Source organism: Oryctolagus cuniculus, chromosome 3 (assembly GCF_964237555.1).
Source record: "Oryctolagus cuniculus chromosome 3, mOryCun1.1, whole genome shotgun sequence".
Lineage (NCBI taxonomy): Eukaryota > Metazoa > Chordata > Mammalia > Lagomorpha > Leporidae > Oryctolagus > Oryctolagus cuniculus.
Window position 1 is genome coordinate 65,809,804 of NC_091434.1, and position 20,480 is coordinate 65,830,283.

Consider the following 20,480-nt stretch of genomic DNA (forward strand, 5'->3'; position numbering starts at 1 on the left):
CACTGTCCACTCTGCCTGTCAAAAAAAAAAAAAAAAAAAAAAAAAAAAAAAAAAAAGCATTAGAGAAGTGGCTTCCTGACGTCAATTCATAGACCTAAACTACATCCCAATTTCCTAGAAAGAATTGATTTATTAATTTTTTTGAAAGGCAGAGCAACATAGAGAAAAAGAGAGGGAGAGAAAGAGAGCGATCTTTTTTTTAAGATTTATTTATTTAAAGCTATTTAAAGTTATTTATTTGAGTTACACAAAGAAAGAAGGAGAGGCAGAGAGAGGGGTCTTCCATCCGCTGGTTCCCTCCCCAGATGGTCGCAACAGCTGGAGCTGCACCAATCCGAAGCCAGGAGCCAGGTACCTCTTCCAGGTCTCCCACGCGGGTACAGGGGCCCAAGGACCTGGGCCATCTTCTACTGCTTTCCCAGGCCATAGCAGAGATGCTGGATAGGAACTGGAGCAGCCAGGACTCAAACCAGCGCCCATATGTGATGTTGGCACTGCAGGCGACAGCTTAACCCGCTACACCACAGCACCAGCCCCGATATCAATCTTCTGTTTGCTGGTTCATTCCCCAAATGTTCACAACTTCTGGGGCTGGACCTAGCTGAAGCCAGGAGCTAGAACTCAATTTTGGTCTCCCTCATGGGTAGCAGCAACCCAAGAAATTGAGTCATTACCCGTTACCTCTTCAGATCTGCATTAGCAGGAAGCCGGATCAGAAGCAGAGTCAGGGCCCCAACCCAGGCAATGTAATTTGGGGTGTGGACATCCTGAGCAGCAACTTAACCTCTGTGCCACTCTGCCCTGCCCCTCAGGATTTTTTTTTTTAAAGATTCATGGGTTCAAATTCATATTTTCATGAGATATTTCTGAAATGGGTGATTAGGAACCCATATTTTTTAAAGTATCTTTATAACCTTGATCGATAACCATTGTGCTAAACAATGGCAAATACTAGCAAATATTAATTGTAAAATGGCCCAAGATGGACAGCACAGCATTATGGGTAAGGGCTTGGGATTTGAAGGCAGATGCTGAGTTTGAACTCGCGCATCATCACTTAGAAACTGGGGGGCCCTGGCAAACTTATGTCAACATGTCAGAACCTCCGTTTCCCCCACTGTTGAATGGATTTATAATGCAACAATTGAAAAACAGCCTAAAGTTCCCAGCATGGAGAAAAGAGGAAAATAGGAGCCTTACATTGGGAAGAGGGGAGGGGTGTCAGAGAAAGCTTTAAATCCATCTGTAGAGACAGAACAGCTGTGGGACCACCCCACCCACCCGCCCCGCCATGGCCAGGAGCTGCACCTGAAGGGGCAATGCGGGTCTAGAATCTGCTGTGTCCCCTGGGGTTGGTTTCGCTGCAGCCGCCGCTACTAAAAGTTACCACCAGAGGGAGCAATTTTGCCCCTCCGGGAGAGTTTGCATCCTCGCTGCGATGTCTGGTTTTCCCCTCTCTACTCCTTTAAGGAAAAACAAAGTGGAGCCAGGCCCACTGATGCAGGAGTCTGATCCTGGTGCAGACTGGGCACGGGGCAGTCAGCAGCCCGCGGACAAAGAGCGAATGGCCTCCTGCCCGCGGCTGGCCCGAAGGCTACCCCGAGGGAACGCAAACCAGGCTTCAATAACGCCTCAGTTTCCTAGCCTCGCTCCCTACACCACTCCCCAGGATATTCTGGAGGATGATATAAATTTATTACAACGACAAAAATAGTGCTCGGCACTGGCTGCTCGTCAGACACCGCGTGGCGTCCTCAGGGCCAGCCCGCGGTAGGTACTGCTGCCCCGTTTGGTGGCTGACGAGAGCAAGCATAAGGGGACGAGAGCTTTGCAAAAGTGCTTGTTGATGACGACAGGATGAAATATAAAATCTGCTTTGAAATTTTAGAATTCAAATGTAAAATATAAAAACAAGATTTGGTTCCTAACGTCGTGAGTTAATGGTACTAAGATGGTGGGAAACTGAATCCAGTTCTGGTGTGAGGGAGTGGAGCCTGGTGGGAGGTCCCTGGGTCATGGGGGCGTGCCCTCCACACCTCCATCTCCAGGTAGTTCTCCAGGGAGGCTTGATTACATTAGCCTGAGTCAGCAGTCTCGCTGCTCCTGACTCACCCCATAATTCCTGCTCCTCCTCTGCCTCCCCCCAAGCCCTGGCCACGTCCTGCTCTATGGCTGCCTCGGGACCCCGCCAGCAAGAATGCCATCACCAAATGCCAAACCAATGGTGCCCTTCTGATCTTGGACTGTGACCCTCCAAAACCGTGAGTCTAAATAAGCTCCCTTCCCCCATAAGCAGCTTGTCTCAGATACTGTGTCAAGGCTGACAAATGCGGTGGCCAAGCCATTTATACCTGGGTCTTATTGCTGCACCTGATAGAGACAGTGCAGAGTGTTCTGTGATCACCTTAGAATGCTTCTCTTCATAGTAGCATTTCTAAATGACAAGGGAACTCTCTCTTTTGTGGTTCAGATGTTTTGGATGCTGGGAGAATTCTGGTCTGAGAAGGTACATACCATTTGCATGTCAATCATACATTTTAAAATACTGACTACCTTTCCATCACCATCCCAATCCTTTTCCTGAATGTTCTACGAGTTCTTCTCCAATCCAAGACCCCAAAGTCAATGACTCCACATCACCCCCCAATCATTTAAGCAGCAGCTGCACCCAGTCGTCAGGGGGTCACCCCAGTACTGCTGCCCCAGGACACTCTTCTTCTAGGGACAAAGCGGCTCAAGCTGAATCCCTGTGGGTGTTGAGTTGGGAGGCAGCCCTTCCACTTCCCTGCTGTACTGGGCCAAGGGTACCACCCTGTAGATTTCCAGCCTTGAAGATGTCAGAAGCAAAGCTCATAGTTGTGACATTAGGAGTTCTTGGTAATTATCAGGAGGCCAAACAGGGTTTAAATCCTTGTATCTCAGGTCCTGGGCACTTAGTAGGCATTGTTGTTGTTGTTGTTGTTAAGTTCTCTGAGGTTTGTGCTAGCAATAGTGCCATTCTACACAGCAGGCTTAAGAAACATAAGACTCTAGAGCAAGTGTTGGCTAGCTACAGCCCACAGGCCAGGCACCTCTCTCTAAATAAAGTTTTATTAGAATACAGCCAGGCCCAATCACTTAAGCATTATCTGCGGCAGAGGTGAGACCTTGAAACAGATCACATGTGGTCTGCAAGCCTGAAGGTTGTATTGTGTGACCCTGGAGAACAAGTGTGTGTGTTCCTGTCCTGGCTCCAACGCGCATCAGCTGTGTAACCTTGCACGGGTTATTTCACTTCCATGGGCCTCTGGCTTCCTCATCTGCAACCTGCGGATGCTAACAGAATCCACCCCGAGGACTGTTTGAGGAACGAGTTAATGTGTAGTCTGCCACACAAGAGCAGCGTCTGCAGCACTGGGAGCCTGTTAGAAATGCAAATTCTGCTTCACCCCAGACCCACAGAGCCAGGACCAAGGCCAGGGCCAGGGCAAGGGCCAGGGCCAGGGCCAAGGCCAAGGCCAAGTCCGGCAACCCAGGCTCCCTCAAGCTGCCGAGTGATTCTGATGCTTACCAAAATCTGAGAACCACTCACTCTGAGTTTAAATCCATCCATAATTTCTCAGTTATTACTTCACATGGGCATTTAATCCCTGTCTGTGTTTTGTGGATTCTTCTTAAAAAATCAGCAGTCTACTTGGGAGCTCCTCAGTAGAAAGAATAACATTTGAGCTTTCTTCTGTATCCGCCCTGTACCAAGCACCTGTCAGGTGCTCATTCAGTACTATCCAATTGATTGCACGGTTTCTAAAACTGCGATCTATGTAGCAGCAGTGGATTGGAGTACGTGGCAGGGCCCCAGAGAATCCTTGCATCACCAGAGGTTTCTGGGGTGGGGAGCAGCTGGCCTGTAGCCTGTATAAAGCCCACGAAATCATCTGGTCTGGCCCTGCCAAGGCAGCCACAGGCAGGACTCACAATGCAGTAACACTGTAGCAGGCTCTTTTTTAAGTTGATGAGTTCGGAAGACCTCTGATTGATGTTACAAACATCCAAGTGGCCCTTGGCAGAATGAAAGGGCCCCCACCCCCTGGAAAGCAAATCTTTGCACGTGCAGTCATGCACGTTTCTCTGTAGATGCTCTAACGTTTGCAGCAGCGTCTCAGAGTTCCCCCAGGTGAAGGGTTCTGGTGTCGTCACACTACGGTGGGTTGCAACAGATGCACCCTTCCCCACCCTGTGAAACAGAGTAGGAACCCAAATAAGAGAGGGCCTCCCTGGCTCTTTATTTCCGCTTCTCTGTGCCCCCCCACCCCCCGCAATTCTCGTTCTCCCAGGAACTCTGCTTCTCTTCTTCCAGCAAGTGGAGTCGACAGAACTCTGCATCCCGTCATGGCGCTGGCTGTTTAATTTGAGATGAGTGTTACATTACTCATTGCTCTCAGCCCACTTTGATCCGCCAGCATTGGCTGCTTTTATCCCCTTGTACTGCTCACATTAGTGCCCTGAACGCTTCGTGGTCTCCTTGTCTCTGAGATGCTGTCAGCAATTATTTACTCGGAAAAGCAGATGGATATCTTGCTTAATGTCAAAATAATTACTATTTGCTTTGCCTGATCATTTATTTACGCTTTTGCTATTTTTATGTTTACATCAAAAGAGCGTTGCCAAAATTATATTTTGTCTGTTAAAGTAAACAGGATATGACAACCATTTTTTCTTAACCTAATTTTTCTATCTGATGAGTCGGTTTATTAAAATGGTTAGAAGATAACAGAACCAAGTCGGAGTGGCCCCTCGGAATGGACAGCCATCTGCTGTCTACTTGTATGAGTACTGGGAAGGGAAGCGGAGGGTGCTGTGAACAAGGAGCGGTGTACACAGTGGTGAAAAGCGCAGACTTTGCTTCCACTTCCAGATCCCAGCTTTGCTGCTTTTGAGTCATCTGAGTGTCCGCCTAATTTTTTCAACCTCTCTGTGCCTCAGTGTCCCCATCAGCAAAATAGGTGCATGTTGAGTATCTCTTTTTTTTTTTTTTTTTTTTTTTTTTTTTTTGACAGGCAGAGTGGACAGTGAGAGAGAGACAGAGAGAAAGGTCTTCCTTTGCCGTTGGTTCACCCTCCAATGGCCGCCGCGGCTGGAGCGCTGCGGCCAGCGCACCGCGCTGATCTGATGGCAGGAGCCAGGTACTTCTCCTGGTCTCCCATGGGGTGCAGGGCCCAAGCACCTGGGCCATCCTCCACTGCACTCCCGGGCCACAGCAGAGAGCTGGCCTGGAAGAGGGGCAACCGGGACAGAATCCGGCGCCCTGACCGGGACTAGAACCCGATGTGCTGGCGCCGCTAGGCGGAGGATTAGCCTAGTGAGCCGCGGCGCCGGCCTGTTGAGTATCTCTTACCCAGAATGCATGGTACCAGATGCTGCAGATTTGTTATTGTTTTTGGACTTTGGAGTATTTATGTATACCAAATGAGATATCTTGTGGCTTGGACCCAATTCTAAACACAAAGTTTGTTTTTGTTTCCTGTACAGCTGACACACACAGCCTGCAGGCGACTGTGAGCATTATCTGAACGCATCTGTGTTTTGACTATGACCTGCATGTGATGTCAGGTTTCCCACTTGGGGTAACTGCATTGTCCATCTCAGCAGCATCTTGTATTTCAGACTTTGAGAGTAGAATTCCTCCCCAGGGACCGCTGTGAGCGCTGTGAAGGGATTTCATATACATCAGTTTCTGGATTTGCAAATGCTGTGTGAGTGTTGGCTATGGATTTGAATAAACACAAGTTTCAAAGTAAATTCTATGAGTTTGAAGTGGGGCAAGGGAGCAAGCTTTCCAATTTTATGAGGGACTGAAATTCCCAGTAGGAGCCTCCGTGAGCACCACATCCTGGCTTCTCTGGCCCCGTGACCACTTTGTCTCCATTGGTGAAGCCATGTAGATCCTGGTCTTATCCTGACACTGAACAAGCACTCCCCTTTCTCAGCTGAGCTCGTCTAGAAAGATGCATTTAAAAAAAAAATCTGCTTACCTGTAGCTAATGTGCTCATCGATCGTGTTCTCAGGGAATCACTCTAAGATAGTTCACCTGTCTCTCTAGATGCAACCCTTGATTCATTATAGCAACTTTTCTTTCCATTCTCTTGTTTGCCATGGAAGCTCATGCTAGGAAAACTCCCTGGCAGGTTGCCACCACTAACCCGTTTGAAAAGAGGCACAGAGGATAGGGATTCTGCAACTCAACTTCCACTTGGAGCTCTTCCGGGTATTTGGACTTGGTGCTTGTGCTTGATGTTATTCCTTATTCTTAATAGGGTAATAGCTTTCTATTAAAATATTTATTGCTATATAGTAATCACTACTTCAGTCAAACCAGATTGCTTCTAGTTGGTTTTCCTCAATTTTGCTACCCGGTTGGTAAAATACATGTATCAATTTAGCCCTTGGTCTTTTTTCTCAAATTCAAGTTCTTTGCTCAAGTTTGAGATGGCTTGGAGTGAGTCATCTTTCTTCCATAGAGCGCTCCTCTCCACTCTGGGAGGAATGAATCCAGAAGCGGTTGCACTTGTGTGTCAGGTGACCAAGTTTAAGGTTTGTTTCACGTCTGTGGGCCTTTGAATGCCCCTCTTTGGTTTGGAGTCATGGGCAAGGTGATTTGAATCAGGACTGCCAGAGAAGACTGCACAGCCCATTAAACTCGCAGAAAGTAAGCCAGAGTGGGGCTGGTTCCTCCACTTTCCCCATAGCCCCCAGCAGGATCCAGGGGCCCTGCAAAAGAAATCTGTCTTGCAAAGATTAGATGCCATACACTACTTCTGGGCCCACATGGCAGGAATTATACGTTCCTGCTGTGTTGTAAATTCCTTGTATGTATCTGGCATTAAAGATCTGGAAATAATAATTTTTTATTATTGTATCACCAGAAATTTCAAGACTAGCAACATTCAAAAGACTGAGATGAACCCAATACTAGGCTACAATTTAAGTTAAGCACTAACAAAACAGAAGTTCACTAAGGCCAAATAGATGTGTCATTGTGGGTATGATTCTATGTGTTGGAAAATACAGACCTGAAAAGGATCCCAGGAGTAAATTTAGCCCCCCCCCCCTTTTTTTTTGGGACAGGTAGAGTTAGTGAGAGAGAGAGAGACAGAGAGAAAGGTCTTCCTTCCGTTGGTTCACCCCCCAAGTGGCCGCCACGGCCAGTGTGTTGCGGCCAGCACGCTGCGTCAATCTGAAGCCAGGAGCCAAGTGCTTCTTCCTGGTCTCCCATGTGGGTGCAGGGCCCAAGTATCTCCACTGCCTTCCCAGGCCACAGCAGAGAGCTGGACTGGAAGAGGAGCCAGCGCCCCAACCGGGGCTAGAACCTGGGGTGCCAGCACCACAGGCAGAGAATTAGCACCAGCCCCCCTTTGGTTTTAAAACCCTTAGAAAACTGTATCAATTGGCAACAAAGACAATTTAAAATGCAGAATGTGGCAAAATGGAAATGCACCAGTGGTAGAAGTATGAAAGAGTCTACACATTTTGGAAAGCAATTGGGCAACATCAGCATCTAGAAAACTCAGATAGGTGCACCCTTACAATCCACATATTCTGCTTCCAACTCCACCCTCTTTAGGAAAGAATTTGACATCAACAAAAGCCCAAGCAGAAAGATGTTCACTGCGGGTTGGTTTTAACAGCCAAATGTTGGGAGACAATCTAATTGTTCATCAATGGGGAGATGGATGAATAGACCATGAGGTGTTCACACAATGATACCAGACAGCAGTTAAACTGAGCTGCATGTGCCAGCAGAGACAAACGTTGGAAACACAGCCGAGAGCAGAGAACAAGATGCTGAAGGCTGTGTCGAGAGGGAACACGTCGAGGGGGAAGCTAAGACCGTGTCCAAACACGCGCCTCCGAAGTGAGAGGGGAGCAACCTAGAAGGGCAGGGGACACGCTGATTTCCCAAGCGTGGTGTTTCTGAAGAGGAAACCAACCCAAGGAGGAACAAAAAGAGGCTTCAACTGCATCTGTTAAAACTTAGGATCTTAAAAAGATCTGAAGAAAATATGGTAAATATTACTGTGGTAAACACATGGAGCTTTTTTTATTCCCAGAAATTCTTGCACATGGGCCCTCTTTTACAACCCTCCCAATGCAGCCACCAGGTCAGCTGGCCTTTCCCTCACGTAATGTTTCTGTTCAAATGCCTTTCTGACCATTAGCATCTTTAATTCTCCAATTCAGGAGACAAAGCGCTTTGCTTTCTAGTAAGTTCTTTCTGCCCTCAATCCCTCCTGTCAAGAGAACATTTCCTAGTTCAATGACGTCCTTGACGTCTGGACAGAATGGCTCCTCTGCTGCGAGATCTTATTGCTCTTAGGTATCTCCCCCATCCCCACGAGTGTCCTGGCACCTGGCCATCCAATGTCATTAGCTACAAAGGTGCTGTTTGTCTGTGACCCAGATCATCAGTGCCTCCGACCTGTGTTTCCGTCTCATTCTTTTGGTCCCTACGTAGGCTTAAGGGAGGAACTTCCTTTGAGCAGAGATCCACTAAAGTTACTGGAAGTGGTTCTGTAGGACTGTCCACTCCTTCACCTGCCTGTGAGCTTAGCCAAGGATAAAGTGCAAGCCTAAAGCACATGTTGCATGATAAAACCCAACGTATCGTCCTGGCCCGCCCTGGTCGGGCACTTCATCTTCTCTGTAGTCAGACTAAACTCCAAGAAATTCGCCTCTCATTTGAAATATCCAATCAGGGTGAACTAGATAGAAAAACCAGCATGCAAATTTTCTTTTAAAAAAAACCTTCAAGGACCCTAAGTAGGAGGTAAAAGTCTATAAATTGCTCCTGTAGAATAGACAAAACAGAGGTTTTCGTGTCTGAGATGTTTACAAGTTCCTGTTCTCTCTCGTTTTCCAGCCCCTCCAAGAAGAATTCACAGGAATATTGAAAACATAGAAGGAAGGAGTCAGTAGTACAGTGAACAGTCTTAATGATGGCACCATGGAGCCAGCACAAAGAGGGAGCAAGGTCAAAATGTTTGAATTGGGGAGAAGAACCCAATTTCTGTGATAGCCTCCATAGTGTTGGGAGCACGCTCACCCGTGATAAATTATTATTATTGTGGAGCAGATGGATGAATCTCAATCATTATACTATAATGGAAGATTAAACATTTTCTTCACTTCTATTCATCAAATTAAGTCTTTATACTCACAACAAAGGACGATGTATCAATGCTATCATTAGGGCTTTTTTTAATATAACTTTAGCGTGAAGCATAATAAGACATGATTAATGCACTGACAGAAGTAAATACTACACAACACACATTAGTCTAGATTAGAATCACTTTCTCTGTTCCCCTCGTCTGTGGCTTCTCAGTCCACGGTGAGTTTTGTCAATGGGAAGCGACCCTCAAAATCTTCTGATCTTTTTGGCTAGGTCTTGCTTTCAGCACCTTTACCTGTAAAATGGTACTTACTCCCTAAAGCTCTCAGATTTTTTTTTCCTGGAGATGGAGGGGGACATAATGCCTGTTCCACTCCCAGGGTGGGCAACACATTTTCCTTGTGGTTAGGTTTTTGCATCACATGTAATAGCTTGTAATATTTGAAAGGGATGGAGAGAAATCTCATGACCCACAGACCCCCTTGTCCATCCCTTCCCCCGTTGTACAGGACTCCTCCCAACAACCCCAGTTTCAAGTACATAGTCCATCTTTACAACCTGTGGGAAGGCAGTTTCACAATCTCCCTCCAGAATGACTGGCAAAATTCAACTTTACCAAACACTCATTTGCAGAGACAGACATAAAGAACTGACAGTAGCAATCTGTGTGTGTGTGTGTGAGAGAGAGAGAGAGACAGAGACATAGACAGAAAGAGACAAAGAGCTTGGAGTCACTTGGAACACTTAACCTTGAGACCCAAGGTCAAGCCCCTGATCTTCCATTTGATGGGGCAGAGGCACTTACACATTCTGTTTAGTCTCTTATTTTATTCTTTGATTTGTAACATTTATTGCTTTCTCTGACCAGGTGTACACTAAACAGCATGTAACATCCCAGTTTATTCATTCAGAAATCCCTTCCCCTACCAGGTAGTTCTTATTATTTCTTCTTACAGCCACTTTGATTGTTCCTGCTTGTTTCTAAATTATTAGAATACAACCCAAAAAAATGCAAAGATAGTTATCAAACCTCAAACATTGTCCAGTAATAAATAGCCTCAAATATCAATTACTGCTCATCAGCGCACCATTTATTAGTCACGGGGCTCCCTAGCTGGCATATGTGCTATGAGTTTCTTGTTATCACAGATAACAACAGAAATTGTATTTAATAATCGGATCATGAATCAGGGTGATATACCAGTTATAAGTGTGAATGTGCCTAAAACCAAAGTTTCAAAGGGCATGAAACAAAATTACAGAATGAAACAGGAAACTAAAAAAAAATCTATAAATAATGTTTGACCATTAATACTCCTTTCATAGTAATTGATGGTACAAACAGATAAAAAGTCAAATATAAACATAAATGGCAGTATGTTTTTTATTTGAAAGGCAGAGCTCCAGAGAGAGAGAGAGAGAGAGGTCTTCCATCTGTGGTTCACCTCCCAAATAATGTACTGCAACAGCCAGGGCTGGACCAGGCCAAAGCCAGAAGCCTGGAGCTCCATCTGGGTCTCTCATGTCAGTGTGAGGGCCCAAGTTCTTGGAGCATCTTCTGCTGCTTTCCCAGGTGCAAACCAATACCCATATAGGGATGCTGGTGTCACAGTATAGTAACCTAATTACTAGTTACAGACACTGTGGAACACTATCGCAGAACCTAGGCTGAGTCATCAAAACTGAAATCTTGGAGCATTCTTTTTAATGTACTATGATTTTTAACAAGAACTAAAATTTTTCCATTTTGAATTTTTCCATCAACTTAACAGAATTTTGGAGATAATATTGTCAGTCCGTAGAACCCAACAAAGCAAGATATTAAGTGGGAAGAAGAAAAATGATGCTTCAAGATGCTGTATTAAGGATGGGTGATTGGCACGGCTATTAACTAGCAGCTTGGGATGACTGCATCCCATGTCAGAGCACCTGGTTCGGGTCCCAGCTATTCTGCTTCCAGTCCAGCGTCCTGCTAATGGGCACCCTAGAAAGACAGAAGATTCAAATACTTGGATCTCTTCCAGCCATGTAGGAGACCCTGGATTGAGTTCTTGGCTCTTGGCTTTGGCTTAGCCCAGCTTCTCTCTCTTCTCTTTAATTCTGTTTATCTCTCTTTTCTTTTTTCTAATAAATTTTTTAGGATAGGGGCCGGCACTGTGGTGCAAAGGGTTAATGCCCTGGCCTGAAGTGCTGGCATCCTAAATGGGTGCCAGTTCAAGACCTGGCTGCTCCACTTCCTATCCAGCTCTCTGCTATGGCCTGGGATAGCAGCAGAAGATGGCCCAAGTCCTTGGGCCCCTTGCACCCACATGGGAGACCCGGAAGAAGCTCCTGGCTCCTGGCTTTGGATCAGCGCAGCTCTGGCCATTGCAGCCAATTGGGGAATGAACCATCAGATGGAAGATCTCTCTCTCTGCCTCTCTCTCTCTGCCTCTCTCTCTGCCTCACCTCTCTGAGTAACTCTGACTTTCAAATAAATAAAGTTTTAAAAAAGAAAATAATAAATTTTTAGGACACCATACTTTTTATAAAAATTTATTTGTTTGAAAGAGTTACAGAGACAGGTCAAGCCAGAGAAAGAGAGAGCAGTCTTCCATCCACTGGTTCACTCCCCAAGTGGCTACAATGGCCAGAGTTGAGCTGATCTGAAGCCAGGAGCCAAGAGCTTCTTCTGGGTCTTCCATGTGGGTGCAGGGGCCCAAGGACTAGAGCCATCTTCTGCTGCTTTCCCAGGCAATAGCAGAGAGCTGGATCATAGTGGAGCAGCCAGAACTTCAACCAGTGCCCATATGGGATGCCGGTGCCGCAGGCCAGGACTTTAACCTGCTATGCCACAGCACCAGCCCCAAGGAGACCATATTAAATAGAACAGGAACAAGGCCAGTATTGACTCTTTGTTTACTTTTTTTTATTTCACTATACAGTAAGGATCTTATCATTCACAACAAAAGACATCTCAGCTTTTTGGGAGACAATAAGAGAACATAGGAGGACATTGTTTAAACACCTGTAATACTGGAATAATTATGCCTATCTCTTAACCCTAAAATAGCCCTGATACACATCACTCTTGTCTTGGTAGTGATTCAGAAGTCATATCAGATCTTGGAGGCCCTTGAATCATCATTCCCTCCATTAATTACATTGAACAGAGCTATGATTTCAGAAGGTATAAAAATCAGGCTGAATCTTGGTATCTGACCACTTCTCATTCACTTCCTTCTCATCAGCATACAGTACCTGCAAGTGCATGTACACAGCCAGTTTGGATTCTAGGAAAGAAATCTTTCCTTAAACCCCATTGTCTTTTTACATCTGTCCTTGGAAAAAGAGATGAAACATTTTGCTTACAAATAAGATCCCCTTATAAAAAGATCATGGCCAGATTCAGACACCGTGAGGAAGAAAGCAAGGTGAGGATCAGATACTCAGAATTTGGGGCACCGCAAGCAACTTCCTGACAGAGGTGTGCAGACTGTTAATGGAAAGGCGCAGGTTCTCATGTGTGCAGGGCTACACCCGTGCATACATGCACATGTCTGCCTGGAGGTGTGCAGACCGAGGGCTGGGGGGGGGGGGCTGATAAATGGAGGTGAGAAGACCCTGGGTAGTGGAAACCTGATGGTTTCATTTTTTAAGTTTTAATTGTATTTCCTTATTTCCTTCAGTGCGCGAGTTCTGCTTTGTAGCAAGTAAAGGATTTGCTAGACTGATGATTTGTTTTAAATGGCTTTTTCTACACATCTCAGCTTTGTTGCACTTTCCTCTCTTCTTTCCTTTCATCTGGATCTCAACCACAGGGTAAGGCTAATAGTTTTTCTTCAGTTTTGCCATTGGAAAGGGACCAGTATACAGCTGGGAGGATGCGATTGTTTTATCTCTTCCCTGCCCTCCAACACGTGTGCACACAGGCTTACACGTACATGGATGTCTGCATGCACGTGTGCGTGCTCACACACACACACACACACACACACACACACACAGGCACATACGAAGAGCTATGCTTCTCATTCAGAGACCTGTGATTCTGAGCTCCAGTATCTGTTAACTCTTTGACCCGGACAAATGAGTTCACTTCTCTCCACCTCAGATCTTCAACTACTAAATGTGGTTGATAATACTTGCCCTAAAATATAGTGAGTAAATTGAGAAAACACGTGTAAAAACATGGTAGGCATTCAAAATATGGTACAGCCCCTGCAAACTATTACTTATGTAATTCCACGTTTAGCAGACATGTTTCTGCTGTATTATTTAAGCATTTATGTGGCAATTATATGGAGGAATTATTGCTCATGGCTGCTCACAGTTTGAACCCTAAATCTCCAGAACTGTAGGAGCTGATGCCTAAATATGATTTCTCATCTACACGCACTGCTGCTGTCTTATTGTCGGCTTCTAGAAAATTGTTTCCTGATCACATGACAAGAACGGAACAGAAAAGATGACAATAAAATGCTATTATCTCCAACCACACCTGGCGAGAAACACACACAAGGGCCTTAGCACAACCCTATAAATATGACAGTACATTAAAGATGTCACAGGCAAATGACCAGAGAACTCATCAGGATCTGATGTTAAGAATCTACTGTTGTCCTGAGCCATCCCTCTGTCCATGTCCGAAAGAGCCCACCCATATCAGCGACAGACTTGCCAAGAATATGGCTTACAAAGAGTAAGTTAGAGTGAAGCTGCTTTTATGGCTGGTGGTCAGGTGAGAGATTTAGGAGAAGAGCAAGTTGAACGGCTTATTTTTGGGTGAAGTCATCTAGTCTGTACAAAGGCGATCATGTCTTCATCTCTCGCACGAGAGCTTCAGGAAAACCTGCATTGCTCGCAAGTGCTTTTGTGGGAAGAGATTATTCATGATGAATTCATGGAGGCTGCCTTTGGGTCAGGCACTCTGGGTGAGTTTAAGGTCCTATTTTGTGTCTCAATGAAGCCAGTTTTGGCCAATCCCCCCACTGTTGGCTTCGCAGTACAAATTCTTTCATCACATGACTTTCATCACTGACTTAGCCAAGCAAGATAGCAAATCCAACGACACGACCTAAGAACTTTCAAACCCACCCAACTCTCACTACTGCCCATCAGTTTGGGGTGCCCATGCAGCACCTTCTTTGAGATCTCCTGGGTGCGATCTTGCCCTTCTATATTCAAGAATAGCTGGCCCATCATTGCTTCCAGAACATACGGTGTCTGAGAGGGACCCTGTGAGCATTTTAGTAAAGAACATTGCTCAGGCATTTGGAAACTCAACCTCCCACCACACACCCCTTTGATTTCAAGACCAGCTGCCACTTAGAACTTTAAACAATGATTTTTGGTTTCCCATGAACCTGTCTCTTTGCAATGAAATCCTAAGGGCTCATGTCTTTCTTCATAACTGAATTAAGTCCCTGCTGTTGCAGGTGGACTGACCTGGGATAAGGTCAGAGTTTGATACAAGTGAAAGTTCCTCTAAGTTTCTCACTCAATAAGAGACTTAATGTAGAGATTTGGGTTCTTCTGAATAACAGACAGTCTCAAATGCACTGGACTGGACTGCAAAGTCCTAACACTGTCATAGGGACACAAAGATGTCTCTGCTACTGAAGATGCCCTTGCAAGGCCGGTGCTGTGGCGTAGCAGGTAAAGCCGCCGCCTGCAGCATCAGCATTCCAATGGGTGCTGGTTCCATTCCTGGCTGCTCTACTTCCGATCCAGCTCCCTGCTGGATCTCTCCATAACTATTTCTGTACACAGTGCTTTCATTCAGCACACTTGAACCATGTAACTGGAGGTACATTTCCTACCAGAACCCGGCCACACCCCTTTATGATCCTCTCTTCCCACCTCACCCCAGCCTCAGCAGCCTGCCAGACCCCTGAATCCTCCCCTCTTAACCGTCCCTCCCCAGCCTACTCCCATACCACCTTTCCTCTGTGCCTTCTACTCAGGACCTTGCACTTTGAAAAATCACTTGTAAGTTCATTGCTAACCCAAAAATTGGGGCCATGATAAGATTTCTGAATTTTAAGGAGAGACGTTTGGTATGACGGCATAGGGGTATCTGTATCATGATAAACACTTCAGGCAAAAGTAGGAAACAGGCTGGAGGGAGGTGAGCTTATGGAGCCTGCAATCTCGCTAAAGGAAATTTACTTGTTAGAGGCTCTGGTCTTGAATGAGCGAGAAAATTCGATTCGTAGTTAGAAAAGCAAAGAGCAAGGCCGGCGCCGCAGCTCACTAGGCTAATCCTCCGCCTTGCAGCGCCGACACACTGGGTTCTAGTCCCGGTTGGGGTGCCAGATTCTGTCCTGGTTGCCCCTCTTCCAGGCCCGCTCTCTGCTGTGGCCCAGGAGTGCAGTGGAGGATGGCCCAAGTCCTTGGGCCCTGTACCCCATGGGAGACCAGGAGAAGTACCAGGCTCCTGCCATTGGATCAGCACGGTGCGCCAGCCGTGGCGGCCATTGGAGGGTGAACCAATGGCAAAAGGAAGACCTTTCTCTCTGTCTCTCTCTCTCACTGTCCACTCTGCCTGTCAAAAAAAAAAAAAAAAAGGCAAAGAGCAGCCTCCTCGAGGGTAGAGATGCTGCCTCGTCTCCAGCACCTGGTGCAGAACCCGCACACACTAGGAACTCTGTCAGTTCTTAAATGGATGAGAAAAGCAAGTGCACTGGAGGCTGCTCGGTCCTTGGCCACTCAGCCTTTGTCACATGTGACTTGGTGGCCTGTGATGTTGCCACCATCAGTTGACACAAAACCCATATTTTTTTTAAAGATTTATTTATTTATTTGAAAGCAGAATTACAGAGAGGCAGAGGCAGGAAGAGAGAGAGGTCTTCCATCCACTGGTTCACTCCCCAGTTGGCCGCAAAGTCCGGAGCTGAGCCCATCCGAAGCCGAGCCCATCCGAAGGCAGCAGCCAGGAGCTTCTTCCAGGTCTCCCACACAGGTGCAGGTACCTGAGGACTTGGGCCATCCTCTACTGCTTTCCCAGGCCACAGCAGGCAGCTGGATAGGAAGTAGAGCAGCCAGGACTCGAGCTGGTACCCAGAGGGGATGCCGGCACTGCAGGCGATGGCTTTACCTGCTATGCCACAGTGCTGGCCCCAAAACCCATGCTTGACCCCTATAGTTCTCACTGTAGTTCAGGTTTCTATCAAAAAAGTTTATCAAAATGGGTATAAGAGGAAAGAGAAGAAAGACAGTCTGAATTTCAGACAATTTTTTTTAAAGGAGGGCGTAAAATGCCCCATTGGCATCATGGACTAGAAAGAGTAATTATTAAAAATTGACAGAGTACATTCTGTATCCATAAACATACTGCTGACAGCAGCAGCTGAAATCTGAGCTTTTCATCATGGATTGCTGTCTCTTAAAAGGCCAAATCTGAGAAATAATCATACCTAGATTAGAATATCTTTTACCATTAATTTTGTCATAAGTAATAAAAATATTCAACCATTTTAACTAGAAGTAAATAACCTATTCTTGAGTAGTGAAAATATTGCCCATCAAACCAATATTTTAAAGACTTGACTAGAGAAAGTTCTAGCTCAAAAATATGCAGGCATAGTAAAACTAAGAGAATAAAGGCCATATTCTCATAATCACTTTCTTTCCAAGCCACAGGTAATTTATGAGTACAGACTAGTCTAATGCATTGCACTTGGGTAGTTGTGGCTTAACCTAAACTGTTGAGATAGCATCATTAAGATGGGCAACAAACAAATATAAACTCAGTTATACAGAGTTCTTACTGCCTAATTTAAGATTTTTTCACAGAAGTTATTGCTGAATTGTAACAAAATTAAGTCAAGCCTGGGAATGTACATTGAAAGCAAAAAGCTCATTTTCTTAGTAGGAGGCATGAGAGTCCTTTTGGGGAAGTAGCCATCTTTGTGGGGAAAATACCTACTTTGAAAGAGAGGCAAAAACAATAATCGTCACCAAATGTTCTATGGTTTCCCTGTATTTCAAAGCCCTTTAAGGTGAGTGAAGCCATGTGGGGCACCTTCCAGCCAATGAGCTGTGAGTAGTAGCACCGTGTGTTGCTTCGAGGTGGAAGCATAAATGCCTAGCAGAGTGATGTGCTGAAATCAGGGACCTCATGTCAGCCTAGACCTCTGAGGGACACGCAGCAGAGCCCCTCAGTGACTGCATGGGAGAGACCTACAAGAACAGGAAATGAGCTTTTGTTGTCATACCCCTAAGATTTTATTATGTAAACTCCATTTTATTTATTCTGACTAAAACAGAAGACCGGATCCTAAAAAGCCTGAGTATTCACAACACTCACCACATGAAGAATTTGGTCCTTGTTCTAAGACACGGGAGAGAAAGTTGTGTAGGAAATGAAGGGAGGCAAATTCCAGATGTTATTTAATGCTACAAAAACTCAAAAAATGCTTATTGCCAGTGAATTATCAGTAAAGCAGCTAATCTTCGCACCCATGTGACACAGGAATGGAACAGTGTGGTTGCTCTCAGAAGCAAGATCAAAGCAGTAATGGGAAGTGGCAGAAATCTTAGGCTTACAAGATCTCCTACCCATGAAGTAGGTCCTCCTGTGCCCAACGTAAGATCAAGAAGGCCTAAACTTTCTTGTTTTGACTGGATATCAGACCACTTGTTTTATCCACAGGAAAAGTTGCTCTAAGTTAAAAAAAAAAAAAAAGTTACTTTTTGTTTGAGTCAACAAAATCCAACAGTCCAATATGACCAGAGAATCTCTAGATCTCAGGGTTAGAAAGAACATCAAATCTCACCTGCTCTAACGCTCCCTACTTCCTCTTTCTAGCACAATTCTACCACATGCCTCTTGATCTCTACTTGTATGTGTCTAGTGGTAGAAATTCACTGTCTCCAGAAAAGCAACACATCCCATTCTCTGCGCGGCTTTGACAGTCTGTAAGTTCTCCCTTCCTGAGCTCAAGATCTACCTGTCACTTTCACTCAGTGGCCCAAGTTCTACACCTTCAGCCATACAAAACAAGGCTAATCCCACTTGCACACAGTAGGTCTTCAACTACTTGCAGGCAGCACCAGCTATGGCCTCCTCCCTCTGGAAGTTCGTTTTGGAAAAACATTACCCATATTCTCTTCACCAAGCCTGAGTGAGGGCTGTCCTCCTTTGGCCTATTAACTTCTGTGCCCTTCAGAAATGGGTTAGATGCAGGGAGGGGAATAAGAGGGAATACAGATCATGTTAATATCATGCTAATATCAACTGAAGACCTAATTAAGCAAGATTTCTTGTCTGCTCATTACCTCCTCATGAATCATACCTCAAGGGAACCATTAAGTGGGTGAGAGCCAGAGCTGTCTTTTGAGTGGAACAAGTAAGGGTTGCTCTCACGGTCTACTTTGAGAGTACACCAGACAGCGCCATCTGCCTTAACCTCCCAAACCCCACACACAACAGTCAGCTATTATCTCTCCTTTGGATGACGGAGGTTTGCCTGACACACACTGTAATAACAATGATGAGACAACGGTTCTCTGGCTGCAGCCCATTCGCCAAAATAAGACCATCCAGACGAAATCAAAACTGCTAGCACTACTCTGTATACCAGTACCGAAAGGAGGAAACACTGTTCATAACACATGGCACCGATATATTCTGCTCCCTGGGTCTTGCTGAGATTTCAAGCAACTCTCTGATTCCTGTTGAGCCGCTGACTTCTACCACTCAGACTGGGCCAGAGGAAAGCTCAGAAACACACTTCTTCCAGACCCTCGCCTTCCAGTTTCCAGGCACAGCTTTGGAGCACAGTTGGGCTCCTCCTCCTCCTGCATGCAAATGAGCTTGTAAAGGTTAGTCCACACCCTCCTCTAGAGCTGCCCACACAAAGGTGAGTTTCAGTGTGAATGTGACTGTGGTGCAAGTTAAGAGGCAGGACTTGACATAGTTGGGATTCTTGAAAGTTTTTAACCTGAAGCAAGTGAAATGCATGAACGTGAAAATGAAAAGGGTTTGCTGTATGTGTGGCGTCATGACAAAGCACTTGTCTTACATGCTCTAAGAGAAAATACCACTGCGTGTTTAAAGCAGGGTGGAGAAATTAAGAGTAAATTTAAACACCCCTAATGTAAAATCTCTGTTTCATATCCTGGCTCTTACTAACCTTGGGCAAGTTATTTAACCTTTCCTCCTGCCCCAGGCTGATGACAATGTCAATCCCTCCTCCATCACTCCCGTCACCTTCACTTGCTTGATAAGAATTACATAGAAGAAAGTATGGAACTTGGGCAAGTGCTTGGGACAAAATGAAGAGGCAAGATGGGTTAGCCTTTCTCCTGCACATCGGGGCAGCTCCATACCATACTGGGATGTGGACTTGCTGTAGAAGCTGGATCCACAAACAATGCAGCAGATGGATGGGCCCACCCAGTGAGCATCTGGGATGGGGCGGGCTTCCTGCAGGTTGGCTGAGGTTGGGAACACTGGGCTCCATGACGTGCGGCTGCAACCATTCATCACGGGTCATGTTCAAGGAGCCACGGCAGGGCAACGAGGGCGGCGCATGATTTTTTTTTTCACCCAGATGGAAATAAGCATTGATAAAATGATTAAAAAAAAAAAACTAAAGAATTTATGCCTGTGCATGTGGTATATCTATTTGTTTTTTTATCCAAAGAAAGTATCTTTTACAAACTTCAAGCAAAAAAATAAAAATATCCAACAGTAGAATGAGAGGCAGCATCCATTCAGCATGGTCTAACACAAAACAAAACAACCTTAGATGAGAAGCTCTTTATCTAAATGTAGGTAGAAACCAACAAGTAATTATCCCATTTGGGTGGGAGAGGGGAACAGTTGTATCGCCCTATCTCCCTGACTTGCTCTTTCCTCCAATGTACCTCAAAAAATGGAAGACTTTTCTAAATAAAGCCATAATCTTTTTCCCCACCCTCTCCACCCCCAAGCTTCTGTCAGAGCAGCAAGGCATTAACTCAGGGGAGGCTGCCACCTACTGGGCCACCAATAACATCCCTCAGCATTTGTCAGTCTTTCAAGATCTGTGCGGAAAACCGTGATCTGAGCTGAAGCTGCTTTGTTAGTGACAATGACAAAAACCACAATCACTGCTGTACAGAAACTTAAAAAGGTTGCAGCATGAATTAATAATATGACAATATCTTGCAAACTTTGCAACAAAACGGTTTTGCTTTCAGCATCAGAAACCCTGCAAATTCAAAGGGAGAGAGAACCCTTTCTGTCTTTTTCTGTGGTTGTTTTCGAAGGATCAAGTGCTTTAATAGTAGGTAAGTCCTGCTAATTGCTCCCCGGACAGCCCTAATCTAGCCATTTCCTCCCTACCTTCTACTCCATAAATC